We start from the raw sequence: 15,367 nt of genomic DNA, 5'->3' as shown, positions 1-15,367 counted from the left end.
CCTTTCACAAGTATTTCTCATTTTTAGTAGTCTCTGTCACAGTCCACAAATTATTTTGTCAGTCCTTCACTTGTGCTCAAGTTAATTTTAAGATCAATGAACTTACTTGCCGATTTGACAGAACCATCCGTTGTTGGTGCAATTAATTAAGCCTTACTTTTTTTTAACTCAAGCCCAACACATCTTGCTGAACTTAATTGCCACTCAATCACACGGTGAAATTTTCCTGAAATTAAAACCCTGCTCAGCAAAGGGAAACAAAACTTCAGCTGCTTCCTTGAGTTGCTTTTATGTTTGGTTCTGCCACTCTTAAAATAACAAAATTAGATCTCTGCAAATTCTGCTGTCCACCTTCTGTTAGTAAAAGACCTTTCATCTTAAACAATCCTGTCTACAACTCCAGGTTAAAATGTGCATAACGTAGGATACGTGTCCTTAGCTTGTTACACTTATGATCGATCCTTTCTGCAGGAATAAATGAAGTGTAAGAAGTATTGGGGGAGAATGGCGGGGAGAGGGGACATAACACCTTACACTTGCATTGCTGTCTGGCTACGTTAATCAATATTATCTGTCTTCCTGATTGTATATATTATGCACACTTTACAGTACTTGCCACTTGTAACACTCAAACTCCAAATATCACTCATTTATCATGACAACCCCATGTTAGAAACTAACAACCCATTCAACTTTAAAACATAATCTAAGTTCCTTTGTGACAGCAGCCATTTTCTTTCTGGTGTGTTCCCTGTGCTGAGATTCCTGTCCTTCTCTCTGCCTGAACGGGCAATTGCAGAAATAGCATTGTTGACGGGAATCATTCCTTCTGGGGCTGTGAAAAGGACTGGTTACTGGCAGGAGAGGTAGATAAGAGTTCAAGTGTGGCCCAACTTCAGGTTTAGGCCCAATCCAATGGCCAGACAAAGGTCTCATTGATTTAAATGGTGTTCACTCACTCCTCCAGCTCATTGACTGCAATGGCAGTTTTTTGTCCGGGTGAGGACTCCAGGATCTGGCCTTTTATCTGGCCAAAATGGATCCGTTTTTCACACTGTCACAGCATGTTCAAGAAGGACAAAGGTTTTTGTTTAGTGAAACTAAAGAGGACTGGTTGGAAAGAGTATATAAGAATAAGTGGGATAGAAGATGAGAAGGAAAGCAGAACGGATGTGATAGAAATCTACATCTTCCCAGCAACTCAAAGAGAAAATAATCAATGATCTTCTACTTTTCCTTTCACATGCTACTACCCCTAGACATTTAAATATTTTGGAGGTGGTGGAAGGAGATAAGGGTTTTATTTTGCTGCTTCGCCAGTTTTAGCAATTCTTTTTCTATTAGCTATTCAACATGATTATTATCCACTTTTAAGCCTCAAAGTGTGGCCTATCATTTCCCCCACCTCAGTACATCTGGAGACTAAGTTGGCACGTAGATCTCCAACTTATTTCTTATGATAGAATTACAGAAGTGAGAGATGGTAAAGACCTGTTTAAATTCTCCAATAGAGGAATGTTCCTGTTGTACATTTTCTAACACTTTGCATAGTTTTGCTTTAATCATCCCAAACTCAGTGCTGGCAAGATTTCCAGCACTTGCTTTGGGAGTGTATTGCACTTTGTGAAATCCATTAGAGTTAGGAAGTTTTTCCTGATACTTTCACTTTCCTAATTCTATCCTATTGCACACAATTCCCTGCTTATTCCACCCTCATAATTCCTTTTCATTTTGTAGACAATTATCACGATCAGTTTCTCCACTCTTTTGACCTCTGTTAGTTGTTGCTTAATGAAGATATGCATAGAACTGAATCCCGGTTAGTCGTACTGTTTGAGCAATGACAAAATATATTCAGATAACTGGGAGTTTGGGTAACTCAGAGCCAATAGCCACTGAATGAAGAGTACATCACCACCCCAGGATTTCTTTAAAAAGGTAAGTATGGATCACTGGTCACAATTGTTTTTATCAAACCTGTTTTTCATGAAAAATGGGATTTTGACTAAACAGACTTTTTCATTAAAAGTGTGTGCTTTCCTCAGAAATTTATTTTTGTGTGTCAAAATATTTTGACTGAAAAATGTGAGTTGTAGTTTGCCCCTTGAATCCTAATTCTCTTCTATGGGCTGGGATTCCCAGCTAAACTATATCTCCCACGATATACCACTCTTTTCTCCCTCCCTCCTCCCACACAGGTGGTAAAGGGAAGCTATGCATCATGAAGTCCTTGACCATGGTGATGATTTCTTCAATCAATCAGTTTTGCCTCCCAGCCACCACAGCGGACTCCTCAAATCCAGAGGATTTAGGGCTTGAAGAATGATAGCCAGCAGCTGGAACATTACCACCATATCATAGTAGGAGCATAAAAAATGCTGCTTCTACTATTAAGTTTCCTAAACTATAAGCAGACCACAAACACCTCATAATCCTTTAGTGTGGTTGTTAGGGATTCCATGGAATTATAGCATCCTAATTAATGGTTCCCCAGCTGCCAGGCTTGAGTTATAGAGCTGTAATGTCCCCGCTTCAGTGTAACAGCACTGGCAAAAAGGTTCAGGAATACATTCCCATTGCATCTGTCTGCATAGACACTACCTGTGTTTTGAAGTCCCTTTTAATTGGATGTGACTGACCCTTAACAGGTGCATCATTCCCCATGAGAACCCTGTTGTAAGGGTTGAAATCAATGGGACTATTTACACAAGCAAAGTCAAGCATTTCTGTAAGAATTAGCAGGATAGGGGCCTTACCCAGCAATCTTCTTCTCCTTCTTTCTCCTTTCCAGAGCTTGGTTATTTGCATGGTTTCCTCCTTAGCTCCCTCCTTAAATATTAAAGTTGTTTGCCTTTCTTCACTCCCTGACTCCCACCTCTCTCTCTTCAAAGAACAATCAGCAATGTCTACTGGGGACACATTTTCCATGGTCGTAAGGTGCTAATCATAGCTGTTTTCATTCCATTTCATACTGTACTTGTTAAAACTCAGACTTGTTGTGGTGTTTGACAACAGCTTCAGTTTTTGCTATTCTCCTCCGGACTATTATTTCCCTTTAGTGGCATTTCACCTTGATGTCCCATCTGAATGATGGGAACAAAGACTTATTCGCCATTCTGCTATATCCTGTTCATGTGGTATTTTAAAATCCTTCATTTTCCTCCTTAGCGGTCCAATGGCTTTCCTCGTCAGTCTGTTCCCTTTTATGTATTTAAAGAATACTTTGTTTTAGTCATTTCCCATGCTGCTCCAGTAGCTCAAAGGGCAATTAAAGTCACTTCAAGCAAATAGCTGAGAATTCCCCTGGCACAGGGGAACCATCTGATGCAGGAAAACTAGCTATGCTAACTTTATGCCATCTGTTAGCAGCAATCCATGGTGTAGGGTGCATGCTGAGGACTGGGCCAGGGCTTATAGCCCAATCCTCAAAGAGCAATGCAGTTCTTTTGGAACCATTCCAGCTAACATAACTTAAAGCATTCCTTAGGCTGCTCTAAGTTACACTGGGAACCATTTCATTCCCTGGTGGTCCTGGAACTGGACAGATTGCTTAGGGCCAACATTTTCTACCACTACCTCATCTACATCATGTGTGAGCTCCATGGAGCTCAGGATCGAAAGCATATATTCCCAGAGAATATTTACCACTTGGGAGGAAAACTTACGCAGCTTAATTTATTATGCTTTTTGCTCAGACTTCTTGAAGTAGACGATCTCCATCCACAAATTACTCTCTCTGGGTATGTCTGCACAGCAAGGAAGAACCACAGTTGGCTCGTGTTAGCCAGCTCATGCTAGCCAACTTGGACTGCAGGGCTGTGTCATTGCTGTGTAGGCTGTGGGGTGGGAAGGTCCCAGAGCTCAGGTGCCAACCCAAGCTTGGAATTCTACACAGCAATGAAAGAGCCCCACAGCCCAACGACCAAGCTGCAGGTTTTTCTTTGCCATGTAGACAGACCCTTACTTTCAGTTACAATATGTGCCTCATGTTTCACTGTCTTGCAAAATTCTCAATTCTAAATATTGCCTTTAGAGGTTGCCCTTTTCAATAGCAGATGATACGAAATAATGATTTGCAGGGGTAGTGGTGTAATTTATGTAACTCCTTCTACCCAGTATTCTAGAAGGTACAGATAATCTCCAACTATAATGTATTCGTACTAACAGAAAATTATTGAACTGGCTTTTTACTCAACATTTCTTCATACATTCTATCTATCAAACATAGCAATGCAAATGGAAAATATATTCCTCTATTTAAAAAATGAAAGTTCGTAATTTAAACCTAGACATATATATACACATTCCCAGGGCAATTCAGTTTGTCTCATATATATATTGTGACAAAGTTCCTCCTCTACCTTGGTGGGTTTTGTGCTTACTGGCGGCTTTGCTCGCCTCGGAGATTCATGGCAGCCCTCAGTTTGGCCGTTTTCGTGAACCCACAGTCCAGGTCAACTCCTCCTGTGTCTGATCAGGAGTTGGGAGGTTTGGGGAGGACCGGGCCCGCCCTCTACTCCGGGTTCCAGCCCAGGGCCCTGTGGAATGCAGCTATCTAGAGTGCCTCCTGTAACATCTGTGTGACAGCTGCAACTCCCTGGGCTACTTCCCCATGGCCTCCTCCCAACACCTTCTTTATCCTCACCATAGGACCTTCCTCCTGGTGTCTGATAACGCTTGTACTCCTCAGTCCTCCAGCAGTGTGCCTCCTAACTCTCAGCTCCTAGTGCCTCTTGCTTCCAGCTCCTCACACACACACCACAAACTGAAGAGAGCTCCTTTTAAACCCCAGGTGCCCTGATTAGCCTGCTTTAATTGCTTCTAGCAGCTTCTTGATTGGCTGCAGGTGTTCTAATCAGCCTGTCTGCTTTAATTGTTTCCAGAAAGTTCCTGATTGTTCTCGAACCTTCCCTGTTACCTTACCCCGGGAAAAGGGACCTACTTAACCTGGGGCTAATATATCTGCCTTCTATCACTCTCCTCGAGCCATCTAGCCTGACTTTGGCACAATATCTATCTATCTATCTATCTATCTATCTATCTATCTATCTATCAACTACTAATATTATATGTGTGTGTGTGTCTGTGTGTGTAACTTGGCAGGACTTCATTTAGTTCTCTGAATGCACACTGTTGACTACATTACCAACGTTTGATCTACCTTGCAGCAGAAATCTCAAATTCACTATACATTGCCTCCAAATATAGATGGGTTCAATCCTTCAAGGTAATTAAGCACATGCTTAAAGTTAAACAAACTTAAAGGGTTCTCAGCACTTTGCAGGATCAGGCCCAGCACATGGATCAATGATATTTATTAGTCCCAATGTATTTATTAGTCTCAACATTGTCTATTCAGAGAGCTAAATGAAGAATTAGCTTTTTCCAGATTACCTTATAATGGAATCCCATAAATTACTATTGGACTCTAAATACTGTATGCCTACGTTTAGAGAAGATGGTCCACTGGTTAGTATACTAGCCTGGAGCTTGGGAGACTTCAATTCCTTGCTCTGCCACAGATTTCCTCTGTGACTGTGGGCAAGTCACCTAGTCTCTTGTGCCTGATCCTCTGTGACATGAAGGTAACAATACTTCCTTCTCCACAGGTGTGTTGTGAGGATAAACATCCTAAAGATTGTGAGGTGCTCCGATTCAATGATAATGGGGGTTATGTATGTACCTCTGATAGATATGTTTAAATCATGGCTTCTTTTTGTGTTTAGCACAAGAGGATGGTTCCCAACTTACTGCTTATGTCTGGTAAATAGACTATATCAAGAAAAGTCTACCAAAAAATCTAGTTGCAATAGTTTTCTACATTATAAATGTTACTTGTAAAATCCAAAAAAAGTAGCTGCATATAATTCAGAATACTGGGCCCTGCTTGCAGCTCATGTTTCCTTGCATTCTATAGAATGGGACAGGATGGATGAATCCAGACATGTTTTCGTAATATGACTGGAAAGCTATTTTTGTTTTAAATAACATTGCTTTTGAAGGGTTTGTCTACATCAGGGGTTCTCAAACTGGGGGTTGGGACCCCTCAGGGGTCATGAGGTCATTACCTGGGGGGGGTCGCAAGCTGTCAGCCTCCACCTCCAAACCCCTCTTTGCCTCCAGCATTTATAATGGTGTTAAATATATTAAAAAGTGTTTTAAATTTATTAGGGGGGTCGCACTCAGAGGCTTGCTGTGTGAAAGGGGTCACCAGTACAAAAGTTTGAGAACCACTGGTTTACATGAACCTTAGTTCACAGCAAGCTGGCATGTGAATCTACCACTCTGCTAGTTTGCCACACATTAAGTATCTGTATTGACCCTGATACTGTGCAGTAAATGTTCCCTAGCACATTTTGATCTACCCCCTATGTTCATGGTTTGTTTGCTGGATCTTCTTGAATATTCAGGTTTTTTTAAAAAAAAAGGCATTACATTTGAGAGACAAATGCCTTCCTGCTACTTTATTATTTTATCTTGTCTGTTAATGAAAATGTGTAGACTACAACAATGCATTTGCAGAAGCGGTATTTGGTGGGCTTCCAATTTTTTTAAAGATAGTATATAATGCACACTGCAAAAAAAATCAGAAAAGGAACAAGTTGGAGTTCCTCAGTTTTTGAGTTTTCAGTCAGAGACTCCTTAGAGGCCTAACTCTCCGAAGATGATTGGTCAGCACTATCTGAAAATCAGGACCCTTTTAAGGTGTCTCAAGTTGGCCACGCAAAATCACTTACCATTTCTAAAAATTGTATCTCTGTCTGTACACATACAGAAACGCAGATCAAAGTTTTTAATAACCTCCCTGTAACAAGCACTGTCTATTCCGAGAATCAGACAGTCTTGTGCTGTCTGTTTTTGTTTTTTAAACACCCTGTAGATGGATATCTTGTAAACTGCCTTTATCCCTTTGGCTGGAACAGTTAGCCAAAATTTGGAGCCTTGTAGGCTGTTCCCTTCGGGACAGGAGATTGACGATATGATTCAGGTATCTTCTTTGGTGTAATGTTGGTGTACAACAGAGTACACAAATTCCTCTTTCACTGAACCTAGTAGAAACCAACAGCAGTCAGTTTCCTTGCTAGGAAATCCAAGTGCCACTCCAGGGAGGCCATGCCCAAGAAGCTTTTTCAGGGTCACACTCACCATTTCTTCTCCAAGCTTTCTGTTGGCTTTTTCTTTCTAACACACATGCTGCAAAACCATCATCCTAGCATCTTATTTTGCAACCAGGGAAACTTATTATCTTTGACCTGTCAAGTGTCTTGGACAGTCCCTCCATTGTCTGTTTGTGGCTCTGCCACCAGCCTATTGAGTGATCTTGGCAAGTCACTTCACTGTTCTGTGCCTCAGTTTCCCCATCTGTAAAATGATGATGATATGGACTTCCTCTGTAAACTTTTTGAGATCTATGGATGAAATGTACGATATAAGAGAGAGGAATATTTTTCTCCCACGGATTTCATAAATAACACAGAGCATGTACCTTCCAGTAGAGAGGAGCTGCAGAGAAGCAAACACTGAACATCACCAAAGATATTCAGAGATTGAAGCTGCCTAGAAAACTGAGGAGAGAGTAATCCCAAGGAGCCCATTCAAATTCAATTCAATGTATGGAGAAGCTAAATGCTTTTGGAGGTCCAACATACTGAGAACTTACCTCCACGCTCCTCTTTCAGAATCCATTTTTTTTAAACTATATAGAAATACACTTAACATTCTCTGTGTAAACTGGTGGGCCCACCTAGCCAATTATTAATGCTGTAGTTTTTTCAGTGAATGCTTAAATGATGATCACACTTCATTCTTTAATACTGTATATGCATTTTTAAAAGGCTATAGCACATACCTTTCTGTATTTCCTGTAAATAAATGTCAAGATATTTCTTACATTATTAATCACAGCAGTTGTTGTGTTGCAACTGTTGACCTAACAGGGTCAACCTAGATTATGAAAAATCAAGTTGTATCCTTTCAGCCTCATACATCATCATCAACAATGGCCAGATAATGAAAAGCATGGTCTGACTCCAAAACGATTATTGCTGTTGATGGTAAATTATGAGGTATGATGCCAAAAGAAATATAGCCTGGTTTTGTGAACTAGGTTGACCTCCTAACACTGAGGAAAAACAAAATGAAATCTTGTTTAGATTAGGAGATTAAGTGAGCATGACAGGAAAGGCAAAGAGGCAGTGAAATACTAGTTATTGTATTAGAGCGGACATTTATGTGGTGTGCAACTCAACTGCGTTATTTAAAAAATTAGGCCTATTAATACAGTTAACTAGAAAAGAGGTAATTTTGTACTTTCTGAAATCACTTTAGCTGCAAATTACATATCCTAAAATTCAACTTCTTTTACTTTAATAATTTTGATCTTAAAATGTCCTTAATCTACACATATTCCAAAGTTTATCTCAATAGGATACCGGTATGAACCCTAGCTTTAATAGAGCTGCTTCTTCATATTTAGTTGACAGGACAGTTAACAGTTGATTCATTAGTCCTCCCAGCAGATGTGCCACTATTTTCAACTAAGACAAACTGCTCCAGATGCATAAAGAATGCTTCCATGAAAGCTTTCAATATGAAGACCCAATCCACAGTCTCTTCTACTTATTAATTTTCTTGCATTGGACACAGAGAGACAATCTGAGCACAGGTCTGGGAGTTAAAAACTCATAGAATCATAGGATTGGAAGGAACCTTGAGAGGTCTACTACTCCAATCCCTTGCACTCAAGGCAGAACTAACTATTTTCTGACCCATCCCTGACTGGTGTTATCTAACCTGCTATTAAAAATCTCCAATGACGGAGATTCCACAACCTCCCAAGGCAATTTATTCCAGTGCTTAACCACCCTGACAGTTAGGAAGTTTTTCCTAATGTCCAACATAAACTGCCCTTGCTGCAATTTAAACCCATTGCTTCTTGTCCTATCCTCACAGATTAAGGAGAATAATTTTTCTCCTTGATCCTTATAACAATCTTTTATGTATTTGAAAACGGTTATCATGTGCCCTCTCGGAGGCCTAATCAGCACAAAGTAGAGAAGAAGAACTACTTCTTATGTTTTACTTACAACACTCCTGCTAATACATCCCAGAATGATGTTTGCTTTTTTTGGAACAGTGTTATACTGTTGACTCATATTTAGCTTGTGATCCCGTATGATCCCCTGGTCCCTTTTTATAGTACTCCTTCCTAGGCAGTCATTTCCCATTTTGTATGTGTGCAACTGATTGCTCCTTCTTAGATAGAGTACTTTTCATTTGTCCTTATTGGATTTCATTCAATTTACTTCAGACCATTTCTTCAGTTTGTTCAGATCATTTTGAATTTTAATCCTATCCTCCAAAGCATCTGCAACCCCTCCCAGCTTGGGGGTATTTGCAAACTTTATAAATGTACTCTGTATGCCGTTATCTAAATCATTGATGAAGATATTGAACAGAACCAGATACAGAACTGATGTCTGCAGGACCCCACTTGATATGCCCTTCCAGCTTGACACTGAACCACTGATAACGACTCCCTGGGAATGATTTTTCAACCAGTTACGCACCCACCTTATAGTAGCTCCATCTGTATTGTTGTATTTCCCTATTTTGTTTTTGGAGTCTGGATTCTGTTCCCTGACATGCAGAAAGGAGTGAGTCACTTAATAACTCTGTTTCTGTGAAATAGGTATTGGGAACACTTAGAAGATACGTGAACGTAGAAATGAATGAATATGGTTCCTGTCTGACTTTGAACTCCTGTGAGTAGTTGTGAATCCTTCTCATTCATTTCATATCATGTGTGTGTATTTTTGTGCTAGGGTAGATGGAAGTTTGAAAATGTTTGTTCTATGGTTGAGTCACTGCATGAACACATAGGCATGGTTTAGGTTTGATGGATAGAGCTGCTTGGGAAAAATGTTTTTTAGACTCATAGATATTAAGGTCAGAATGGACCATTATGATCATCTAGTCTGACCTCCTGCACAATGCAGGCCACAGAATCTCACCCACCCACTCCTGCAATAAACCTCTCACTTATGTCTGAGCTATTGAAGTCCTCAAATCATGGTTTAAAGACTTCAAGGTACAGAGAATCCTCCAGCAAGTGACCTGTGCCCCATGCTACAGAGGAAGGCAAAAAAAACCCAGGGCCTCTGCCAATCTGCCCTGGAGGAAAATTCCTTCCCGACCCCAAATATGGCGATCAGCTGAAACCCTGAGCATGTGGGCAAGATTCACCAGCCAGATACCCAGGAAAGAATTCTCTGTAGTAACTCAGATCTCACCCCATCTAACATCCCATCACAGGCCATTGGGCCTATTTACCATGAATAGTTAAAGATCAATTAATTGCCAAAATCATGTTATCCCATCATACCATCTCCTCCATAAATTTATCGAGTTTAATCTTGAAGCCAGATAGGTCTTTTGCCGCTACTGCTTTCCTTGGAAGGCTATTCTTTATTAGCCATAGGAAATTTCTTTATTTCCATAGAAAATTTTGACCTTTTTGGAAAAAAAAAAGAACATCAAATGCTTTTTGGTTTTGGTCCAGAAAACAAAATTTCTTTTGGTTTTCATGGATGTATTTTTTTCAAAGAATAGTTGTGTTTTTCTAGGGAGAATAAATCCGTCAAATTTTCCATTTTGTTTGACCAGCTGTAATGATGAGTTAGTGATGTTTTGAATAGCTACTGCAAGTAGGACTATGCTTCAGCTTGTTTGCAACAACAGGATTCTGATACCAGGAAAAACTATTTCTCCTTGTAAAGCTTGCTATAATGATTACATGCCAAAAAAAAAAAAAAAAACAACCCCTTCCATTAAAAGAATGTTAAGGTTGCAAAGTTAAGCACTCAAAAATTAGGAAATGCCAGAATAAAGGTTGCCTGTGCAACTTTAAGTAGGTCCTTTGTGTGTATGCATTATGTCCCACCGACATAGCACTGTCCACTCAATGCTTAGGTCAGTGTAACTTATGTCGTTCAGGGAGGTGGCTTATTCACACCCCTGAGAGACGTAAATTATTCTGACAAACCCCTACACTGAATTTCTTCACTAGCTCTGCCTCTGATGGATTGTGTTATGGTAAGCACAAGTCCTTTGGAAGAGTCAATACTCCTGACATGTAGAGTAGACTATAATCTAAACCTCAAATAGCACCAAATATTAAATTTGTTCAGGGCATTTGACATACTATGAATATGATTGACATATGTAGTTGTATTTTTCATATTTAGATTTTGTACTAACTGATATCTGATTTGCCAAATCAATTGTAATTTGTATGTGATGAATCTGTATACATGTACATGTATGTATACATAAAATCTTCTGTAAATAGGAATATATTATACATATTCTAGAATACACAATATTTACATTTGACAAAATATATTTGTATTTAGAGATATTTAGACTATTAGACAGAGAGAGGAGGAGCAGATGGAACTGAAGCTATCTGTTAGGCATAGCTGTTCTTAATGAGGTCTGCTCTGGAGTATTTAGTTAGAGCTGCAGCGACCAGACCGCAGACTCAGCTGCCATTGTCATGTGTTGCAGGATGTCCCATGCAGATACAAAGATTGGGTTTTTCTTTAATTGTGTGGGTAGCCTGTTAAGGTATATAAAAGGAACCAAATGGCATATCTAAGCTTTTTTTAAAAAAAATCTCAAACCAGGTCAGTGTGTACACAGAGCTACTAAAGCTATCCGAGATCTGAAAGTTCCCACACTGGCTTGCTTTGAGGTTTTCTTTTTCTTTTTGTATGCCTGGCGACCGTAGTGTCTCAACTGAAGTCAAATATTCATTCAAAACTAACCAGTATCTAATATGTATAAATACAGACTGTATCCTAGAGGTGTGGTTTTACAATATCAACAGTGCAATATGTATTTTAAGGTTCTTCATCTTAATATATCTTTTTAAAACTCTTCCATGAATTTTCTTAGTGTGTGCTCCTAGAATATGAGGGGACTTAATCAACCTTCCAAAATAGTTAAAATCCTGAGACTCCTCAGAACAAAGAAGTGCCAAATAGCTTTATTACAGGAAAATCATCTAGGAGAAATACATGCCAATAGAATCAGGATGTGGGTTGGTGTTTGGTATTATTCATTATTGAATTCTAAGTGCAAAGGCACATCCATCTTAATTCATAAAAGTATAATATTTCAATGTTCAGTCTTGGTCTGATCCTGAAGGAAGCTAGGTTCTTCTTGAAGGCAGTTTACAACTCAGAAAAGTTAATTGTAGGAGGCATTTACAATCCAAGTGGAGGTAATTCTGAATTTTTCAAAGACATTGCGGACATTCTTTCTAATAAAAATCACATTCCTGTACTGCTGGGGGGTGATTGGAATACTACGCAAAACAGACTCTGGACAAATTCAGTTATAAAATCACAAATCCAAATCATAATAGGCCAACCTCATTATTAATTAATTAATTTGATTTAAACAATATGGGGAGACTGAGACACCGCAAGGGGCATAAATATACAAATTGCTTAACAGTAAATTCATCTTACTCCAGAATTGACATTTTTCTTGTGTCTACAAAACTGATTCCAGCATGCCTACAAGCAGCTATTGGTAATATATTAATTTCAGATCATGCTCCAATTATGCTTACTATAGATGCTGGTTGCACATCATTAAAATCTTCTAGTTGGAAGCTGAACACTCTGTGCTATTAAAAGATGCAAAGTTTTGTTCCACGGATGATTGTCACCTCTAACTTCATACAAGAAAATAAGCACTAAGTTACCTCAGATACCATATTTTGGGAAGGTCTGAAAGCTACTATAAAGGGTGAATACATAAAGTTTGCGTCCCAAAAGAAGAGAGGAAAATTTAAGTTACTAGATTCTCTGGACAAGGAAATTGATAAGTTGCACAGAACACACAAGACTGACGGAAATAATGAAAACCTCCCACATTTTCAAATCAATGCCAAATATTAATATAATAAATTCTTATTCGTCCAAGTCAAATTTGCACTGAAGAGGGTCAAACACAGATATTGTGAAATTGAGAGATAAAGCTACTTACCAAAAGACTTAAGATGGAACTATCTAATAACAATATTTCTTCTTTGTTACAAGAAGATGGGGGTGCCATCCTTGAACCAATAGATATAATTGCTTAATGATTATTTATATAAGGCTTTATATAAATCAGACAACCAGTCTGACTCCAATAAATCTGATCATTTCATTGAAGACCTACCTTTAAATACCCTAACTTCAGAACAAGTGTTTGCGCACAAAGCTATCACAACACAAGAGATGACACAGGCTATGAATTCCACAGAGGCTCCTGCAATGGATGGCTTTCCAACAGATTTCTACAAAACATTTTGTAATCAGCTATCTTCTATTCTTTCAAAGGTCTTCACTGAAATGTTCCAAAAAGGAACAATGTTTAGCATATGAGCAGTATGATTCATGTGGCACGTGACTAGGATTCGTCACCAAATTTAGTCTACTGGTTGGATCATTAGTTTCCCTGGCTCAGGCTGGCTACTGATGGGGAGTGCAATGTGAACACTGACCCATGACTGATTTAAGTACTTTAACATTAAAGAAGAACAAAGTTGGTTGGAACTGTGGCGACTTCTGCCCCATATGTGTATTGAACATAGATGGCAAAATAATTGCAAAAATTTTATTGATGTGACTGAACACCATTGTCCCATCAATTACTTTAATGAAACCAACCTAATGTGTGTAAGATTGGCTGCTGATAATGCAGAAAAATTGCTCACTTGATCCAGCAAGTTCAGATGTTCCCTTGACAGCCTTATCTCTAGGTGCTGAGAAAGCATTTGGTAGGGTTGAATGACTTTATTTAATTGCTGTTCTAAAAAAAATCTGATTTGGACCAATATTCTGAATTATACAACTCCCCCATTGCTTCACTGTCAACTAATGGAATTATTTTGCCCACTTTTCAACTGGAAAGAGGGACACAACAGCACTATCTTTTCTCAAACATCCTTTGTAATGTCTCTCTTGAACCATGTACATATGTCAGCACTCAGCAACTGAAGGTGTGACTATAAACAGGAAAGAATACAAAATCAGTTTACATGCTGATGGTGTTGTACTATTTAAGAATCCATCTTCATCAATCCCACATTATTGAATATAGCTGATATTTTTGGAAAGCTCTCTGGTTTTCATATTAACTGGAATAAATCGTAAGTATTGTGTATATTGGCTGCTAAGGCCAGATCCTTCTCAGTTTCAGCATTTTCCATTTCAAATATGCAAGGAAATAACGTATTCAGATGTTAAAATTTGCCGTGGTCTTCTCAAAAGTGTTTTTATAAATATGGACTATATGTTAAAAGAAATTTCCAAGGATGTAGAGTGGTGGTGTCTCCTCTCTCTATTCTTAGTGGGGAGAATAGAAATAGCCAAAATGAATATCTGTCCAAGAATGACTTCTATCGTTAGCTTATTTCCTTTAAAGTACTCTCCTTTGCTCCTTGCTTGAATAAAGAGGCATATCATGCAATTTATATGGGATTAAAAACCAGTCTTGCTTGTCACACAAGATGGTTAAAAAGTCCTGGGAAAGTGGAGGTAGGGAGATGCTAGATTTCAATCTATAGTATCTAGCATTCCAAATGTGTCCTATGTTGCGAATTATACTTGATAGGTCATGCACAGTTCGAGTCTAAGCTTAGGCAAATGAACAAAGTCCACAATTGCAGAGTTCCCAAAGATATTAAGTTTATTACGCTCGAGCATGGTGCTCCCCTGCTAGTCAGAAGGGGACACCGAATGCAGGTTATACAAAGATTATATAACTTTTAGCATAGCATGTTGCCTTCGTGCTTCGGAAACCTTAGCCAATAGACAAACCCTTTCCTTATCTACCACCAATCCCTGCTAGGTACATTCCCCGTGCTAAACTATTACTTCAACTACACAACATGGCCCTGAAGCAATGCATCAGTAACTTTTCTTATCAGGATGGGAGGCCCACATCAAAAGGCCAGGAGGCAGGGAGTTAGGAACAGACAAAGAACAGAAACCAGAAGTCGAGACAGGCTGGAGACAAGGGGGAGTTTTCACAGGAATGCAGTATCTAAGGAACACTCCTCCTGGTGCATGATGTGCTTGATTTAGACAATGGTGGGCCCCAAACCAAGATGGAGTCACATATGCTAACTTTTCCTTAACACCTATTGTATGATGGATTAATGAGCTCTCTACTACTGCATTAATGGGGAAAAATGAATGTCTAATAGAAATGCAAATATGAGAATATCTGGTCACACATGAACCTATTACATGCTTTTGCAGTTTAGTATATATTAGTCCCTGATTCTCACAGCATATGTTCTTTC

This window comes from Caretta caretta, chromosome 5 (assembly GCF_965140235.1).
Source record: "Caretta caretta isolate rCarCar2 chromosome 5, rCarCar1.hap1, whole genome shotgun sequence".
Classification (NCBI taxonomy): Eukaryota; Metazoa; Chordata; order Testudines; family Cheloniidae; genus Caretta; species Caretta caretta.
This window is presented reverse-complemented; position numbering follows the sequence as displayed.